The sequence below is a fragment of the Puma concolor genome, chromosome B3, assembly GCF_028749965.1.
Source record: "Puma concolor isolate L17-30 chromosome B3, mPumCon1.1.hap2, whole genome shotgun sequence".
Lineage (NCBI taxonomy): Eukaryota > Metazoa > Chordata > Mammalia > Carnivora > Felidae > Puma > Puma concolor.
Window position 1 is genome coordinate 827,917 of NC_141672.1, and position 19,558 is coordinate 847,474.

Sequence of the window (19,558 nt, forward strand, 5' to 3'; positions counted from 1 at the left end):
TAGATCAAGAGAACAGAATAGTAAACCCAGATATGGACTCACAAATGTATGGCCACCTCATCTTGGATGAAGCAGGAAAGACTATGTAATGGAAAAAAGACAGCTTTGTCAACAAACGGTGTTGGGAAAAGTGGACCAGAACATGCAGAAGAATGAAACTGAACCACTTTCTTATTCCATACACAAAAATAAATCCAAATGGGTGAAAGACCTAAATGTGAGACAGGAGACCATCAAATCCTAGAGGAGAACACAGGCAGCAACCTCCTGGACATCAGACATAGCAACTTCTTACTAGACGTGTCTCGAGAGGTAAGGGAAACAACAGCAAACTTGAACTACTGGGACCTCATCAAAATAAAAACCTTCTGCACAGCTAAAGAAACAATGAACTAATCTAAAAGGCCTTCTACAGAAATTAAAAAGGTATTTGCAAACCACATATCTGATAAAGGCTTACTATCCAAAATCTATAAAAAAAAAAATTCTCAAACTCAACACCCAAAATACAAAGAATCCAGTGGAGAAATGGGCAGAAGACATGAGGAGATACTTTTCCAAACAAAGCATTCAGATGGCTAACCGACACACAAACATATGCTCAACATCACTCATCATCAGGGAATTACAAATTAAAACTACAATGAGAGATGACCACACACCTGTCAGAATGGCTACAATTAACAACTCAGGAAACAACAGATATTGATGAGGATGAGGAGAGAAGGGAACCCTTTTATACTCTTGGTGGGAATGCCAAGTGCCCGGACCATTCCAGAAAACAGTTTAAAAACTAAAAATCAAACAACCTTACACTCCAGCAATTCTCTACTAGGAATTCATCCAAAGCATACAAAACTTCTGATTTGAGGAAGTACATGCACCCCAATGTTTACAGCAGCATTAACTATGACAGCCAAACTGAGAAAAGAGACCAAAAGTCCACCATGTGATTAATCTGCTATATGTATAGAATGGTATATTACTCAGTCATAAAAAAGAATGAAATCTTGCCATTTGCAAAGATGTTGATGCAGCTAGAGGGTATCATGCTAAGCAAAGTAAGTCCGTCAAAGATGACAAACACCATATGATTTCCTCTTATGGGGAATTTAAGAAACGCAACAGATGATCTAGGGGAAGGGGAAAAACAGCAAGAAATCATAAAAAAAAACCTCTAAGGTTAGAGACCAAACTGAGGGTAGCTGGAGGGCAGGTGTGTGGGGGATGGTATAATGGGTGTTGGGGATTAAGGAGGCCACGTGTTGTGATGAGTACTGGGTGTTAATGTAAGTGATGAACCAATAAATTCTACTACTGAAATTAATATTAAACAATATGTTAACTAACAAATATTTAAACACAAACTTAAAAAATTTAAAAAGTGGAAAAAAGGAAGGGAGAATTGTTGTCACAAATTGTCATGAACATGGAATCTAAGGTAGTGAGTCTAACGTCTTGCATTTACTCATTATATCCCTAACTGATGGTGGACATAAATTAACATACTCATGAATTTTCACAGCAGTGCCAGGTGGGCTGGAATTCAAACCACAGCTGCCCTTCCCAACTCCACTGTGCCCACACATCATGGGCAGCTTGTCCAGACACCTGCACAAGAACCCAGGTTGGGCCTCAGCAGGGACCCACATCTGCAGAACTGGAAAGTGTGGACAGTTGACGCTTCCTGAGAAGCTCTGGGTTTCCTTCCCCGACTTGCTGTCTCAGCTCCCTTGTCTTCCTTTCCTGTCTCTTGAAGAGAACCATGTCCCCTGTTAGTGGTTCATGAAAGTGAGGGGCTATATGTTCTATAAACATTCAATATGACAGATAACATACAAGAGGACAAAAAAAAAAAAAACCCATATGATGCAGCCTGGCTCGCGGCTCCTATCACCCAATGTGGTAGAGTACAAATAAACCTAAATATTCATTTGGTCAAAAACTGCACAGCACGTTGGAAAAGTATTAAGAGATGAGAAGCCTGGACGAATTCCACAAATGCAGATATGAGCTCCCCTTGGAAGGAAGAAGAAAAATTACAGTCCCAAACACGCAAGAGTAAAATAATTTTAAGAAATAATACACTTCTATTCATGAAGTGTCTAAATTTGGCAATGCAAAAAAATGGATTTTGAGGGTTTCATATAGAATTGCGAAGGAAAAATTGTGTCAAGAACTCGGTTGTGTGCACAGAGCTCAATGGCTCCTGAGACTTATAGAAAGCCCACCACCTGAAAAGGTAAACGTGTTTTTTGACCCAAGGAGCATATCTATCAAATCTGATGAGAAGTCTGGCCAAAGAGACACAGAATGGCAACTCTTGTGAAATTTGAACTTCAATTTCATATATTTCCACAAAATTTAGATATGTTAGGAAATACCATGCCACGAAAATGATTTGCTAGAGTCTATAAATTTAAAAACAAACGACAAAACTCTAAGTCACCAGAGACCAAATAGGGAACAAGTCAACATTGAGAGAAACCAGAAAAAAACAAGACTTTTAGTTACATTGTAAGTCAAGAAATCAGTGGGGCCCCTGGGTGGTTCAGTCGATTAAGTGTCTCACTTCAGCTCAGGTCTCGATGTCACGATTTGAGGGTTTGAGCCCCGTTGTCAGGCCCTATGCTGACAGCTCAGAACCTGGAGCCTGCTTCAGATTCTGTGTCTCCTCCTCTCTCTGCTTTTCCCCGCTCACGTTCTGTCTCTCTCTCTCTCAATCAAGAATAAACACTTTAAAAAAATATTAGCCACAAGCAATCAATCATCAAGAAAATGAAAACTATAGCTAAGAACACAACACCTATAAAAAGAAATGGTATCAATAGACTTTGTGAAAATCAAATACACTTATCTGCCCACGTGAATACCAATAGTTAGATAAGTTACAGAGTAAGAGACAACATTCACAAACTGCATAACCACCAAGGGACCTGCATCTTGAATATGCTAAGAACCCTCAACAGTCAATAGGAAGAAAGGAAACAAACCTCCATAAAACAAGCACAGCCTTGTGTAGTAGACATCCTATCCTTGAGGTTATAGACACATTAGTTACTGACTGGAGAAGACTCTTCACACCACCGACTGTCAGGGAAATTCAAATCAAGAACGCAATAGATGCCCTATACACACATCCCAATGGCTCCGGAATGAAAACAACACTGACAACAACATCCAGGTGAGCATCCAGCATACGTGGGGCCTCAAACAATGCAGGAAGGATTGACAAACAAACACCAGCTCTGGAAAACCGTTGGCTGTTGCTTATGAAATTATACATGGATGGTATAAAAAGGAACCTGGAAATACCACTCCCGAGTATTTGTCCCTGAAGAATGAAATCCCATGCTCAGAAAATAAATGGTGTGTAAATATTTATAGCATCTTTCTTAGTGTTAGAAGCTCAGAATAAGGCAAAAGTCTTTCTAAATATAAAGGAATAAACCAACTACGAAACTTCCATCAATGGGATGCTTTGCCAGAGAAATGTGACACTACTGATGCACACCTGAAACCAGGTGAAACTCAAAGACATGATGTGGAGGGAAGGGTGGTAGTCCCATAATTACAGAGGTGGTGTGACCTGGGACATTCACACAGCCAGACCATGGTGACAGTGGTTTGGTTGGGCATTCCTTATCTCTTTCTTTCCCAAACCACATGATGAGATACTCTGCTTCATTTGAGAGCACTGCTATGTTCAACCACCCTCTGATGTATGGAGTCTCCACAGACTGAACCCTAAAACCTCAGACTCCTCTGAATGGAGAGTTGTTGAGGCCATAATCTGACATGTGTTCTGACAGGAGCTGTTCCCTCCACTGTCCCTGCCTCTGGCTCTCTCCTGCAGGTGAGGGGGAGTAGGTTAGGAACCCTCCACTGAAACTATTGGTCTCCTGCACCTGACTCTCCCACAACATGAGGGCCAGACCTTCCTCACACTCAGCTGGAAATGAAGTCAGTTTATAGGAACAGATTTTCTCCTTCATTTAGAGGATTGCTCCATCTCCCCCTTACCCTGGGCAATACTCTGGGCAAAGGTCTGCAGCTGCATGGGTGTCGGGGACAAACAGGATTCCAAACAGTTTGGAAACTGAGGGCTCTGTTTAGGGGTGGCTGGCAGCTTCACTGTCTTGTGGCTTGCTTGTCCTGGTGGCATGAGACTCCTGCCATACAAGTCAGGTCTGGGGTGATCAGGTTCGCAGCATCCCTAGTGGACTGTGCCCAGGGCAGGGCTTCCTTCCTGGGAGTGGGGCTGCCAACAATGAGTGAGTCGCACATCTCAGTGGCACCTGCTGGGGCTTGGTCTCAACAGCAAACAGCTTAGGGTCACTGACATCCTGTCCCTCTGGGAAAGAGTCCTCTGAACAGGAGCTGGTCACCAGGAACCATGTGTATTGGCTACAACAGTCTGGAGGGGAGGTTGCAGCAAGGCTCAGTGGCACATGCCTATAGTCCCAGTTACTTGCACTGGGGTTTCTACTTGATGATATGGGGTGGGAAAGGAAAAGAACATACCTTAGTTCAAATATTCTAGGTATGCTTTCTGGTAGTATATTTTCTGCAATAAATGCTTCTTCATGGGCTGTATGCCAACATGGCCATTTGCAGGCACAATAAATACATTATTTGAGTTTTTCTTCAAATTCCAGTTAGTTAACATGCAATGGAATATTACTTTCAGGTGTAAAGTATAGTGATTCAACATTGCAATACAGCACCCACTGTTCATTATGAGCACTCCCTTTAATCTCCATCAACGACCTCCCCATCCCTCCACCCACCCTCCACAGGGTAACCATCAGTTTTTCCCCTATAGTTAAGTATCTGTTTCGTGCTGCTTACGTGGTTCCATGGGTTAGGCCCATGACTCTTAATCTGGGCTCTTGTCTTGATCTAATCGTTCCTGAGATCAAGCCCCACTTTGATTTCTGAACTGACAGCACGACGTTTCCCTGGGATTCTCTTCCCATCTGCCTCTGCCCCACCTCCCATTCTCTCTCTAAATAAATAAGTGAAGATTGAAAAAATCACCTTTTTCTTGGTTTGCCTCTTCTCTCTTATTTCTCCCTTTGCCCATTTGTTGTTTCTTAAATTCTACATACGGATGAAATCGTATATTTGTCTTTCTCTGACTTATTTCAGTAAATATAATACTCTCTAGGCCCATCCCTGTCCTTACAAATGGCTAATGTCATTTTTTTTGTGGCTGAGAAATATTCCAGTGTGCGTGGACGGGGTTATGTAGATATACCACGTATTCTATATCCATTCATCTATCACTGCATACTTGGGCTGGGTTGTTTCCGTAGCTGGGCTGTTTGTGACATAGCTGCTATAAACATAGAGGTACAATTCCCTTAAATTAGTATTTTTGTATCCTTTGGGTAAATACCTAGTAGTGCATTTGTTCTATCGTAACGTAGTTATATTTTTAGCCTTCTAAGGAACCTCCATGCTGTTTTCCATAGTGGCTGTGCCAGTGTGCATTCCCACCAGCACCTCGAAAAGGATCCTCTTTCTCTGCATCCTCACCAACACCTGTTGTTTCTTCTGCTGTTGAGTTAAGCCTTTCTGACCAGTGTGAGTTGATATTTCATTGTAGTTTGGATTTATATTTCCCTGATGAGGAGTGATGTTGACCATCTTTTCATGTGTTTATTGACAATCTGTAGATCGCATTTGGAAAAATGCTTATTCACGTCTCCTGGCCATTTTTAATAGGATTATTCAGTTCTGGAGTTGAATTTTCTACCATATATAGAAAACCTGAAAGACTCCACCAAAAAAACCCCGCTAGAACTGGTACAATAAACCTGTAAATTTGCAGCATACAAAATCAACATATAGAAATTTGTTACATTTCTATACACCAATAATGAAGCAGGAGAAAGAGAAATCAAGGAATCAGTCCCATTTAAAATTACACCAAAACCATAATATACTAGAAATAAACCTAAGTAAAGAGGTAAAAGATCTGTACTCTGAAAGGTCTGGGATTTTTATGGAAGAAATTGAAGAAAACACAAAGAAATGGAAAAATATTCCATGCACATGGATTAAAAGAAAAATCATTGTTGAATGACAATACTATCCAAAGCAATCTAGACATTCAATGCAAATAATTCAATTTCCTGTCAAATAATACCAATATTTTTCACAGAGCTAGAACAAATAACTCTAAAATTATCATGGAACCACAAAAGACCCCAAATAACCAAAGATCTTGAAAAAGAAAAAAACCTGGAGGCATCACAATTCTGGATATCAAGCTATATTATAATGGTGTAGTCATCAAGACACGATGATACTGGCAAAAAATAGACACATAGATTAATGGAAAAGATAAGAAAACCCTGAAATGGACACATCACTATATGATCAACTAATCTTTGACAGAGCAGGAAAGACTATCAAATGGAAAAAGTCCCTTCAACCACTGCTGTTGGGAAAACTGGACAGCATCATGAACTTGTAATGAACCTGGACCACTTTCTTACAGTACACACAAAAATAAATACAAAATGAATGAAAGACCTAAATGTGGACAGGAAACCATCAAAATCCTAGAGGAGAACACAGGCACCAACCTCTTTGACCTTGGCCAGAACAATTTCTTACTAGACATGTCCCCAGAGGCAAGGGAAACAATAGCAAAAATAAACTATTGGGATCTCATCAAGATAAAAAGCTTCTGCACAGCAAAGAACAAATCAACAAAACTAAAACGCAACTGACAAAATGGGGGGAGATATTTGTAAATGACATCTCAGATAAAGGGTTAGTATTCAAAATCTGTAAAGAACTTACCAAACTCAACACTCAAAAAACAAATAATCCAGTGAAGGAATGGGCAGAAGACATGAATACATATTATTCCAAAGAAGACATCCAGATGGCAAAAAGACACGAATAAAGATGCTCAACAACACTCGTCATCAGTGATATATAAATCAAAACCACAATGAGATACCAACTCACACCTGTCACAATGACTAAAATTAACAATTCAGAAAACAGGAAGTGTCAGCAAGGATGCAGAGAAAGCTAAACCCTTTGGCACTGTTGATGGTAATGCAAACTGGTGCAGCCATTCTAGAAAACAGTGTGGAGATTCCTCAAAAAATTAAAAACGGAACTATCCTGTGATCAAGCAATTGCATTTATCCAAGGATACCAAAGGTATCCAAAGGATACCAAAATGCTGATTCGAAGGGGCACGTGCATCCCAATCTTTATGGCAGCCTTATCAACAAAAAACAAATCGTGGAACAACCCAAATATTCATCAACACATGCATAAAGAAGAGGCGGTAGGGGCGCCTGGGTGGCGCAGTCGGTTGGGCGTCCGACTTCAGCCAGGTCACGATCTCGCGGTCCGTGAGTTCGAGCCCCGCGTCGGGCTCTGGGCTGATGGCTCAGAGCCTGGAGCCTGTTTCCGATTCTGTGTCTCCCTCTCTCTCTGCCCCTCCCCCGTTCATGCTCTGTCTCTCTCTATCCCAAAAAAATAAATAAACGTTAAAAAAAAAAAAAAAAAGAAGAGGCGGTAAATATATACAATGCAATATTACTTAGCCATCAAAAAGAATGACATCTTGCCAATTACAATAATGTGGATGGAACTACAGTGTATTATGCTGAGTGGAACAAGTCAGTCAGAAAAAGTCAAATATCCTATGATTTCACACATTAGTGGAATAAAAGAAACACTACATACGGAAAGGAAAAATAAAATAAATCAAAACAGAGAGGGAGGAAACCAGAAGACACTCTTAAATACAGAGAACAAACTGAGGGGAAGTGGGGGAGGTGGGCTAAATGGCATGTGGCCATTAAGGAGGGCACTGGGTGAAATGAGAACTGGGTGTTACATGTATACGATGGTTCTCTAAATTCTACCCCTAAAATCAGTACTACACTGTATGTCAACACACTTGAATTTACATTAATATAATACAAGAAAATTATATATAGAGAGAGACTACCTCAAAATAGCAAGCTTCTGCACAGTGAAGGAAACAATCAACAAAACAAAAAAGCAACCTATGGAATGGAAGAAGATATCTGTAAATGACATATCCTCAGGGTTAGTTTCTAAAACATATAAGTTTTTGTAAATTGTTTTCAAATTATCAGTAGAGAGTGTGTCCATGCAGTTCAGACACTGTTGTGTGAGAAGCAAAACTCATGTCTTCCACTTTTATATTGTGGTAAGGTCTCACTGAACATGAGGCCCACACTCTTCACAAAATTTTAACCATACATTACAGTATTGTTAATTACAGGGGTAATGATGTGGAGTCCCCTCTAGAACTTAATCATCTTGCATAACACAAAATCATAGCCCTTGAGATCTACCCCTCATTGACCCTCCCTGCCAGCCCTGGAAACTGCCATTTCACTCTCCATTTCATTGTTATCAAAACCCAAATTCAGGTGCCTGTTGCTGGAAAGGTCAATGTTCAAAGTTTTAGTTTTGGTGGGAAAGGAATTTGAGCTATATTCAGAAGTCCACACACTGGGGAAAAGGCAAACTCTTGTCCAAATGCCAACTCTGAGGTTTCTCCCTGACTCAGGGGGTTTTAAAGCAGTAGAGGGTACTTAAGCAAGCAAGGGAGTGCCACGGTCAATACCATCTTTTGATCGTGGGCAGACTCCATGGTACAAGCTGCCAAAGTAACCTCAACTTCCCTGCATCTCCAGCTGAAGAGGGAACCAAACTACATGGGAGCAGACTGCCAGAGGCCAGGAAAGAACCACCATAATGGATTAGAGGAGAAAACCCCTGGGGCTCACACATGGTCAGCAGTACTTTCTGTTCTTCCCAGCTGGCATAAGAAAATACTAAAATACAACCTTGTAGTTCACCAATCATCACTCAGAATACTGAGAAATGTTTTCCTCAGTGAACTCAGAGGAACCTTCAAAGCAACAACCAAAAGGATCAAATGGCTTGCAAACTAATAGCCAAGGAGAATAAGACACACAAAACTACAAAGAGATTTTTTGCATCACCCATAAAGGTAAAATTGACAATGTTTACCTCCACATCACAAGGAAGCAAAAGAGTGGTCTCTGTAAGGAGGAAAAGTACTCATCCAAAGAAAGTGACCCAGCAGTACCACAGGACATGGAATTGGTAGGGAAGTTGAGGGTGTTATAACTGCATAGCCCATATGCAAGTAGCTGGAGGAAAGATTGAAGGTGTTGACTAGAGCCAGGTGTCTGGGTCCAAATCCCTACCCATGTCCATGTGACCACTCTTGACCATGGCCCACCTGCCCCTCCCACATCCACCCCAGCTTAACTTATGTGCAGGTCACCCAATGCCACACCCTGTGACTGTTGCCGAACCCCACAGGTGGCCCCCAGGTGCAGCATGCTGGCCACCTGTCACAGCCCTCTGCTCTGTGTGATGGTCTAGACCTGGCTTTGCTGAGGATCCTCCATTTATCCATTCTCACTGGCAGATGTCCCTGAGCAGGGGCATGAGGCTGGCAGAGGGCCAGGTCACCCTGAGGGTGCCCCTCTTGCTGTTTGCACTCTGGGCAGTGCTGGATCCTGTGCAGGGTTCTCAAGGGCTTCCCTCATGGTGCTACATCTCCTCTCAGGTGGTAATTCCCAAGAAGGAGCCGAACCACAGCAAGGGCATTCAGATGCCTGGCTGTCTGTCCTATAGCCTGCGTTTTGGGGCAAGAGACATGTTATGCACATGAGGCACAAGAAACTCTTTTGGTCCAGACTCTGCTGATGATGACTCAGGATGCTCAGGGAGCCTTGCAGATGGACTACCCCTTCATGCCTCCAGACTGTTACTACCTCGGCTACCTGCAGGAGATTCCTTTTTCCATGGTTACAATTGACACAGGCTATGGCAGCCTTGAAGATATCATGAAGTTGGATTAACCTGCCTATGAAATGAGACCCCTCGGTGATTTCCAATGGTTTGAACACTTTGTTTCTCAGAGAGTCGCAGACATCTGTGCAATGGGACCACTTATAACCTAGGATATAAGGAGGACAGGGGACCCCCTGTTCCTCAAGGAAATGCCAGTGCAGCCCCAAGGATCTCTAGTAAGTTCTGTTCATCCCATCAAGGAATTTTCAAAGGACTTGCTCTCAGTTTCAAAACAATGTATAGTGTGTTAACCACGTGGAAAAAGGTGCCCAATTCCTAATAAGGCTAGTTAGCTTAATTGAGTCAATATTTCATGGTATTGATGTAAGTTATTGGTTTCATGGTCATTTATAGTGAGAGACATCAAGCTCACACGGGCAATTATGTGTTGCATCAGAGTCCTTTTTTCTCTTCAGTAGTATGAGTCAAAGTATTTTCGATTTCTTAAAACACATTCACCCTTAATGTGATTTGAGATGGGCCCCATGAGGTTCATTGCACTCCAGTTGTATATTCTAATGCCATCCACCAATGGGTTATATGCCATCATTCTGAGTTATTTAGGCAGACATTATTTACTCGTCTGTCATAGCAACACATCAGATGGCAAGAAATTGTGGCTTGTGCCTTGACACTGATGAATATGCTTGCCAAAAAAGGTCCAGCTGCCTTAGGACCCAACTAACTGGTATAATGGAAGCTTTCAGTAACTGTTCCTTCATTCATATGCAGCACATAATGAATTGTGGAACAGGCAAGTGCAGGTTCAACACTGAAATGGCGCATTTAAATAAAAGCCTGACCCACTATCATTATGGAAACTACATAGTGGATCCAGACAAGCAGTGTGACTGCGGCTCCTTCAAGCAGTGCTACAGCAATCTAGGCTGTATGCGTGATTGTATCTGAACCCCTGGGGGCAAATGTAATACAGGCAGGTGCTATACAGACTGCACCAACTCCGCTGCTTGGACACCCTGCAGACCAATCCAAAATATACGTGATCTTCCAGAGTCCTGCCATGGGGTGTCTTTGGCGTACCCTGATGACTTCCATATGCAAGATGGAACCGCGTACACTGAAGAGGGCTGCTGCTATCATGGAAACTGCACTGACCGCACTATTCACTGCCAAGAAAGCTTTGGCAGAAATTCTGGGAAAGGTGAAGAGGTCTGCTATACCATAAATCACAAAGGCAGCTGACATGGACACTGCAGAAGACCCTGGGGAATTCAACGCTGAACCTGTTCCCATACAGGCGTGCCGTGTGGAAGGCTGCAGTGTAGGAATGTCACACATCTCCCTCAGCTGCAAGAGCATGTTGGATTCCATCTGTCTGAGATCCAGGGTTCTGATGTTTGGGGCTGGATTCACATTGTAGCACAGGAACAACCCAGATTGGTCATGTGAGAACTGGTACTTCCTGTGTTTCTGGAAAGTTCTGTCAGGATACCTACTCCAATGGCAGTGGGGCTCAGCTGAATTATGACTGTATCCCAGAGAAATGCAGTCACAGAGGGATGTGCAACCATAACAGGAACTGCCACTGCCACATAGGCTGGGATCCTCCATGGTGCACGGACAAGGCACTGGTGGGAGCACAGACTGTGGACCCCTCCAAGAAGAATTCAGTCAGTCAGGCAAAGTCATGAATCCATGGTATATCTCAGAGTGGTTTTTGGTCACATTTATGCCCTAATAGCTGCATTCTTCCTTGTTGTTTCTGGAAATGTCAGAAGTATAAACACAGAGAAAGTTAAGGAAGAGATTTTTGGAGAAGAAAATCCATAATTTAGCCTCCATACCCCTGAACAACTATAGACAATGCATCTGGTGCATCTGTAAAAATACAGTATTGAGGCGGCACAGCTGACATGCACGTTTCCAAGGGTCTGCGGGAGACACAGGGGTCCTCAGGCACATCACGGCTCTGACACCAGGGCTCTCATGGGTCACCGACCAGCACTCTGAAATAAAACTTGAAAACTGCATACTTGTGGCCTTTATGTAGTTTTTAAGCTTGTAAGAGCCCAAACTGAGCCTTAGTTTCTGGGAAGAGGACCTGAGTCACAGCTGTGTCATGAGCGGAAGTGTCTGCTTCCAGAATTAAGAGAAGTTGACACAAGCTCCTTTATTGGCAACTTCATGAGTTTTCTCCAAAACTGCGCTGTTGTGGACTGAAAAGTTTCTCATTCTCCAGGTAATCTGTCTTCCCCCAGTCCCAGGTGGGTTCAGGATAATGGAGGGCTACCACCCACCCATACTGCGTGTCCCACATGGGGGTGTCTGCAGGCTGTGAGGGAAGGGGACTGGCATTAGGTTCCACCTAGTGCAAGCTGTGCCTCTCTGGAGAGCAAATTTCCAAATGTGGGAGACTGAGACCATGAGGCTGAAAGGAGCACCCCATAAATCAATCAGAAAGGTAGGCACAAGTGCCTATGGATGACTCTGGCATCCAGAGGGAGACCGGTAAATATGAATCCCTGCTCTCTTACTCTTGCCTACTTTTCAGTGAGTTTACCTTAGATAAGAATCTGCCTAGGGTTCCCACTTTGGTTTTCCAAGCACCTTCTAGAATAACACAGCGGTGAGCCTTTGAAAGTTAGCGATTTCAGCCCCATCCGCTCCCAAGAAATCCTGTACTTGCTACCCTGTTTTCTCTGTCCTCATCATTGCGAATGTGGGATGGAGGCCTGCCCTTCCCTGGGTCCTTGTGCCCTCTTGTTCTGGGCTCTGTAAGTCATAAATCCTGTGCTTCCATTTCCTTTGTTGGGGGTGTACTGAAACCCCACCTTCAGTCACAAGGGACCTGCACATCTCATGTACCCCAAGCGAGAGCTCAGATGACTCGGGAGCTGCCTGTCACCCACTGTGACTTGCTGTTGCCACTTCCTTCAGCAGGTCACAGTCTACATGTTCTTAATTCAGTACAGAAGCTGAGGTCCCACAATACATTTATCTCCAAGGATGGGATTGGGAGCCTAGCTGATGCCCCCCCTACAATGCCTTAAACCTAAGAATGGCTCACTCATTCCTCACCCTCACATCGCAGCTGCTGTGGGAAGGAGCTGGTGCTTGCTGGTGGTCTGTAGCTTTGATTTGGGGTATGCCAGGTGTTGCCAGAAACCCTCACCCTAAATTATCAGTGCCATAAAAGGTCAGACTCCCTGCAGAGACCAACAAGCAGGCACCAGTCTGGTGTTGCAGGGGTGTGTAGTTCCTATTCACCTCCAAAGGAGGTGGGCACCGAGGACAGTGTTCCTAGATTAGTGTCGAAGAAGACGCCAGCTGCTTGGTCCACTGTGTTGTGGCCAGCACCGTGGTGTTGTGCTTGATTAGCCAGCCTAGCTAGTGATGGAGGCAAATCTACAAGGAGCATCATGGCACCCAGGGTGGAGGACTTGCCCAAGGCAAGCGCCCCCGAGTGGCTGCAATCCTCGCTGCTGTCGCCAATGGCTCCCCACCTGTCAGGTATTGGGTGGGACACCTCAGTGTGGGAGGCCACAGAACACGACTCTGGGAAGAAATAACTTCTATCCCAGATTTTCCCTGTGACGATCCACTACACCTACATGTCCAAGGACCAGCGTGAGAGACAGAAATGGTGCCAGGCACTATACCATCATGGAAATGCAAGGCTTCCTAGAATCATTTGTCCAAAGGGAGGGAGACAAGGACATTGATTGGCTTTTGTGGGTCTTTGTCATTGGCTCCGAGCTGTTGCTTACAGCGCTTGACATGCTGCAGCTGACTGGATTGGTCCAAGACCGCCAAATTCATCATTCACTGAAAAATTCAAAGTATCCACAGCCTGTTTACAGAGACACCGTAGAGGAGCCTCCAGGCTTTTCATTCTATCAAAAGACCATGATAAGCACGCCAAGGCACAGGGCAGGGGACACAGACAAAAAAAAAGTGGGGGAAGGCTCTGAGGAAGACGCTCCCCAAGCCCCCAGAGCCCACAGAGGTAGGAAGAAAGAAGCTCTGATTCCTGGGACTTGGATTTTTATGGCATGGCAGCACAGGCCCACTGGGAGAGGTCAAGCCTAGGTGACGCCATCCAACTCTAAGACTGGGGACAATTCAAAGAGTGTGGGTTTTTGGTTTTTTGTTTTTGCCTTGTGTCATGCGCCCAAGATCCTTGACCATTTCCAACCTGGAGGACAGACCCTTGACAACACAATCTAAGGAGCTCTTCATGAAGGACCACTCTGACCTTAAGGCTGTGCCATTACATTCACAGTTGGGGGAACAGGACGACATAGGTTCCTGTTCACGTGACAAGAACCTGGCCTCCTCAGGACCCCCTGTGGAGACTTCCGGGGGAGGAGGGCCTGCGTCCACGCTGACCAGAGCTGGTTTCGTCAGGACCCGTTGTGGAGGATTCAAGAGGACTAGGGCCCACGTCCAAACCCAGAAGAACCTGGTCTCCACAGGACCCCCTGCAGAGGATTCGGGAGGACTAGGGCCCAGGTCCACACCGACAAGAACCCGGTTTCGTCAGGACCCGTTGTGAAGGCTTCGGGAGGACCTGGGCCTGCATCCACACAGACAAGGACCCGGTCTCCTCAGGACCCACTGTAGATAATTCAGGGGGACATAGCCCCGCGTCCACACTAACAAGATCCCGGTCTCCACAGGACCCGCTGAGGAGGATTCGGGAAGACAAGGGCCCGCGTCCAAACCGACAAGAACCCAGTCTCCTCAGGACCCGCTGTGGAGACTTCGGGGAGACGAGGGCCTTTGTCCACACCGACAAGTATCCGGTTTCATCTGACCCGCTGTGGAGGATTCGGGAGGACCTGGGCCTGCGTCCACACCGAAAAGAACCCGGTCTCCTCAGGACCCGCTGTGGAGACGTCGGGTGGACGAGTGCCCACGTCCACACTGAGAAGAACCCGGTCTCCTCAGGACCCGCTGTGGAGGATTCAGGGGGACGTGGCCCTGCATCCACACTGACAACCCGGTCTCCTCAGACCCGCTGTGGAGGATTCAGGGGGACGTGGCCCCGCGTCCACACGGACAAGAACCCGGTCTCTACAGGACCCGCTCTAGAGTCTTGGGGTGGACTAGAGCCAACGTCGGAACCGACAAGAACCCGATATCCTCAGGACCCGCTGTGGAGACTTCAGGGAAACGAGGGCCCGTGTCCACACCGACAAGAACCCGGTTTCGTCAGGACCCACTGTGGAGGATTAGGGAGGACCTGGGCCTGCGTCCACACCAACAAGAACCCGGTCTCCACAGGACCTTCTGTGGAGACTTCGGGGGGATGAGGGCCCGTGTCCACACGGACAAGAACCCGGTTTCGTCAGGACCCGCTGTGGAGGATTCGGCAGGACCTGGGCCTGCGTCCACCGACAAGAACCCGGTTTCGTCAGGACCCGCTGTGGAGGATTCGGGAGGACCAGGCCTGTGTCCACACGGACAAAAACCCGGTCTACTCAGGACCCGCTGTGGAGGATTCAGGGGCACGTAGCCCCGCGTCCACATGGACAAGAATCGGTCTCCTCAGGTCCCGCTGTGGAGACGTCGGGTGGACGAGCGCCCACGTCCACACAGACAAGAACCCGGTCCTCTCAGGACCCGCTGTGGAGGATTCAGGGGGACGTGGCCCCGCGTCCACACGGACAAGAACCCGGTCTCCTCAGGACCCGCTGAGGAGGATTCAGGGGGACGTGGCCCCGCGTCCACACTGACAAGAACCCGGTCTGGTCAGGACCCGCTGTGGAGGATTCAGGGGGACGTGGCCCCGCGTCCACACGGACAAGAACCCGGTCTCCTCAGTACCCACTGTGGAGGATTCAGGGGGACGTGGCCCCGCGTCCACACAGACAAGAACCCGGTCTCCTCAGGTCCCGCCATGGGAGGAGCAGGTGAGGAGAAAGCCAGGCCCCGGGAAGAGGAGCTTCCGGAACCTGGAGGCTGAGGGGGGCGGTGTTCCCCAGACCCTGGGGGGAAAGGACCCTGCGCGGCGTCGTGCGCGGTGACACCGTGTCCCCCGCGGGGCTTACCTCACCGGCGCCGGGCGGCGGGGCAGCGCGGCCGTGTTCCCGCTCCGCGCCCACTCGGTTCACGCCGCTTCCTCGTGCGGTTCGCGGTCCAGGAGCGGGGTCGGTCCCCTGGCGGAGCTTGCACTCCCGCCGCTCTGGCCTCGCGGGTCCCTTCAGCCTCCGCGCGGGGCGGGGTGTCCCTCCCGAGTCTGCGACGGCGCCGTGGGGAGTTCGGTGCGACACCCCGGAGCTGCAGGTCGCTCCGGGCAGGACAGACGTGCTCTCGGGGTCGGTTCCTCCGCGGCCAGGAGCACAGAGCCGCTCTCCGCCCCCGTGCGTCTTCCTCCGTTTCTGTCCCCAGTGCCCTGTCCTGGGACAGCAGGCCTGCCACCTCCTTGCTCAGATTTCCTCTGGGGCACGTCGTTCCTTCTGCGGCGGTTGCAAATGGCACAGTCTCTTCCTTTCTCTTTCCGACGGGTCGGCAGGAGCGTGCAGACGTGCACGTGGTGTGTGTGTGCTGATCTCCCATCCTGCGAGTGTCCTCGTTTATCCTTCCGTTGCCCTTGGAAATAACGCCGCCAGTTATGTTACCAGCAAAAGCGGGTTTATTCAGGAGTAGCGGAGAATTGCCATCCGGGCCCAGCAAGCTGTGGCAAAACCGCGGCCGGGTGGGGAGCACACGGAGAGGAACGCTGTTTCCGGGGAAGAGGAAGTTGGGAGGCTGGTTTTGAAGCGAGGTCCGCAGGAGGAAAGCAGGGCTGCAGGGCGAGCAGGCGCCTCCCGGGCCCGGCTGCAGGCGCGGTGGGTTTCCTGTAGGGGCCGCAGGGCACAGCTTCCCCTGGTGGGGCCTGAGCCTGGGGCTTCTCTCCGCGGAGGGTTCTAATCTTGGGTCTGTAGCGGTGGGTTGTTCCCGAGCCTGACCCTGGGTGCTGGGCTCCGCCTTCCAGCCTCCCCTCCCCGCCTCCCGGGTCCACTTCCGTGAGATGTCCCTTCATTGGTTTTCGCAGTTCTAACAGCTTATTAGTGGCGTCTTGTGGACAACCGGAATTCCAAATCCCACTGCTTCCGCTGCACCCAATCACGTGGCCACCAATTGAACCCTCCCACGTGCCTCTGGCTCACGTGCTGCCTCCTGCAGGGCCCGTGGCCTCTCCACCTGGGTGAGCTGGGTCTGGGCGTGGGCCTACGTCACAGCGTTTGACCCCTCTCTTGCTTCTGTCATGCGTGGCTGACACTGTTGTTTGGAGGAGTACCTTACTCTGTGATTTCAGACGTGCAGTGAACGTGTCACAGCAGCGCAAATACACTTTACCTGGACGCTCGTTTCTTTGCCTCGTTTGCCACTTCACATGAGATACTTTGGTGCGTTTTAACCCAAACGGGGACGCCCTCCCGAGAAACCACCACAGAACCCCAAATGACGAAATCCCTGTGTTTCCACATTAGAACCCAGACCACAGGCCCACTCAAGTGTCCCCACCTGCCCCACTGTGAAATGTCTTTTCCCATTCTGATCTGGTTTCTTTTGGGGAAGTGTTCCGGAGACTTTCCCCTATCTGTGTAACCTGGGGGGATTTAAAGAGCAAGGTGGTTCCTGGGGCGCCTGGGGTCTCAGTCTGCTAAAGGCCGAGTTCACATCAGGTCGTGATCTCGAAGTTGATGGGTTCCAGCGCCTGCTTTCGGCTCTGAGCTAACAGCTCAGAGCCTGCAGATTGCTTCAGATTGTGTGTCTCCCTCTTGCTCTGCCCCTCCCGCTATCATGACCTGTCTCTGTCTCTCTTTTTCAGCAATAAATAATAAACATTAAAAAAAAAGAAAAGAGCAAGATGGTTCCTGAGTGGCCTTTTCTGGATGGCTTCTGTCACTGAGGATGTTTTCTGCATTCACCCATGTTGTGACGTGTATCAGTCCTTCCTTTTTAAATTCTGATTAAATGTACGTAACATACATTTACCACGTAAGTCACTTTAGGCATACAGTTGTCTGGCATTAACTGCATTCACACTGTTGTACATCCATCTCCAGAACATTGTCATGTTCCCCGAGGGAAACTCTGTATCTGTTAAACCCTAAATCCCAATTCCCCTTTCCCCTCGGCCCCTACAGCCACATTCTACTTGGTGTCTCTGAGTATGACTTTTCTGGACACCTCACTTAAGTGGAACCCTAGTATATTTTCCTTCTGTCACTGGCTCATTTCACTCTGCATAATGACTGCCAAGTTCAGTCGGTGTGCAGGTGTGTGTCAGAACTCTCTTTCTTTTTAAGACTGACTCATATTCCAGTGTGTATATACTACATTTTGTTTATTTACTCACCTGTGAATAGTTACTTGGGTTGCTTCCCTCTTTTGGCTGTTGTGAAGAAGCAGCTATGAATACGGGAACATGAATACCTGCTCAAGGCTTTGCTTTAAATTTCCAGATGTAAGTGCAGATGTGGAGTTCTGTGATAACTTTCTGAGAAACCAGTATTCTCTACAGCCACAACATTTTACTTTATTTCTTTGTATGACAGAATAATATTCCTGTTTAAGGGTCTGCCCCAGGTTGTTTATCCATTCACACACCGATAGGCATTTGCATAGTTTCTACAATTTGGCTATTGTGAACAGTGCTGCTATGTATGTGCACATGCACTTTGTTTAAACAACTGTTTTCAATTCTTCGAGATATACATCTAGGAGTAGTATTGTTGGGCCATATGGTAATTCTATGTTTTTATCTTTTTGGGGGGGTGGAATTGCCAAATTATTTTACATATAGTCTCCACCATTTTACATTTCCACAAGCAAGGTTGAAGGGTTCCAATTTCTCAACATCTTTACGAACATTTGTTATCTTGTAGTTGTATTGATTAGAGCATTTTTAGTGCGTGTAAAAGGGTATCTCACTGTGCTTTAAATCTTCATTTCCATAAGGACTATTGAGGTTTAATATCTTTTCAAGTGGTATTCACCATTTGTATGATTGCACTGGGGAAAGATATAGCCAAATCCTTTGTCCATATTAAAAATTGGGTTGTCTTTTTGTTGATGAGTTGTAAAAACTCTTTATACATTCTGCATAACAGATTCTTACCAGACAAATACTGTGCAAATATTGTCTTCCATTAGGCTTTGTCTTTTCTGTTTCGGGATAGCATCTTCTGGTGTACAAAGGTTTCTAATGTTGAGAAAACTAAATTTATCTACTTTTCTTTCCTTGCTTGTGCTTTGGTGTCATCTCTAACAGCATTGCTAAACCCAATGGTCATGAAGATTTATCTCAATATATTGCTTCCAGAGGTCATAATTTTACATTTAAACTGTTGATCCATTTTGATTTGATGTTTGTATATGGTGTGAGGTCTGGATGCAATTTCATTCCTCTGCACATGGATAGCCAGCTGTCTAGCACCCTTTATTGAAAAGACCATTGTTTCCCCAATGTCATGTTGTCTGCTCTTGTCAAAATTCAGTTGACCAAAGATGAAGGGGCTAATTTCTGGGTTCTCCATTAAATCTCACTGACCTGTATGTATCTTTATTTTTGTAATGTTTATTTATTTTTGAGACAGAAAACACGTGAGGCCCAGAGAGAAAGGGAGAGATAGGAAACTGATTGGTGTGCAAAGGAAAGGGTTTGGATAGACCTGAGAATGATACATTTCTTTGACCTGTG

General features: G+C 46.5%; 1 long non-coding RNA gene and 2 pseudogenes across 1 annotated transcript in view; 2 read left to right on the forward strand and 1 right to left on the reverse strand.

The window, feature by feature from the left end:
* The window catches only part of LOC147579598 (uncharacterized), a 101,769-nt gene that overhangs the window by 14,038 nt on the left and 68,173 nt on the right, over positions 1-19,558 (reverse strand). The gene's annotated exons all lie outside the window — the stretch shown is intronic.
* LOC147579600 (disintegrin and metalloproteinase domain-containing protein 20-like) lies at positions 9,494-10,257 on the forward strand (annotated as a pseudogene).
* On the forward strand, positions 10,389-11,694 carry LOC147579601 (disintegrin and metalloproteinase domain-containing protein 29-like; annotated as a pseudogene).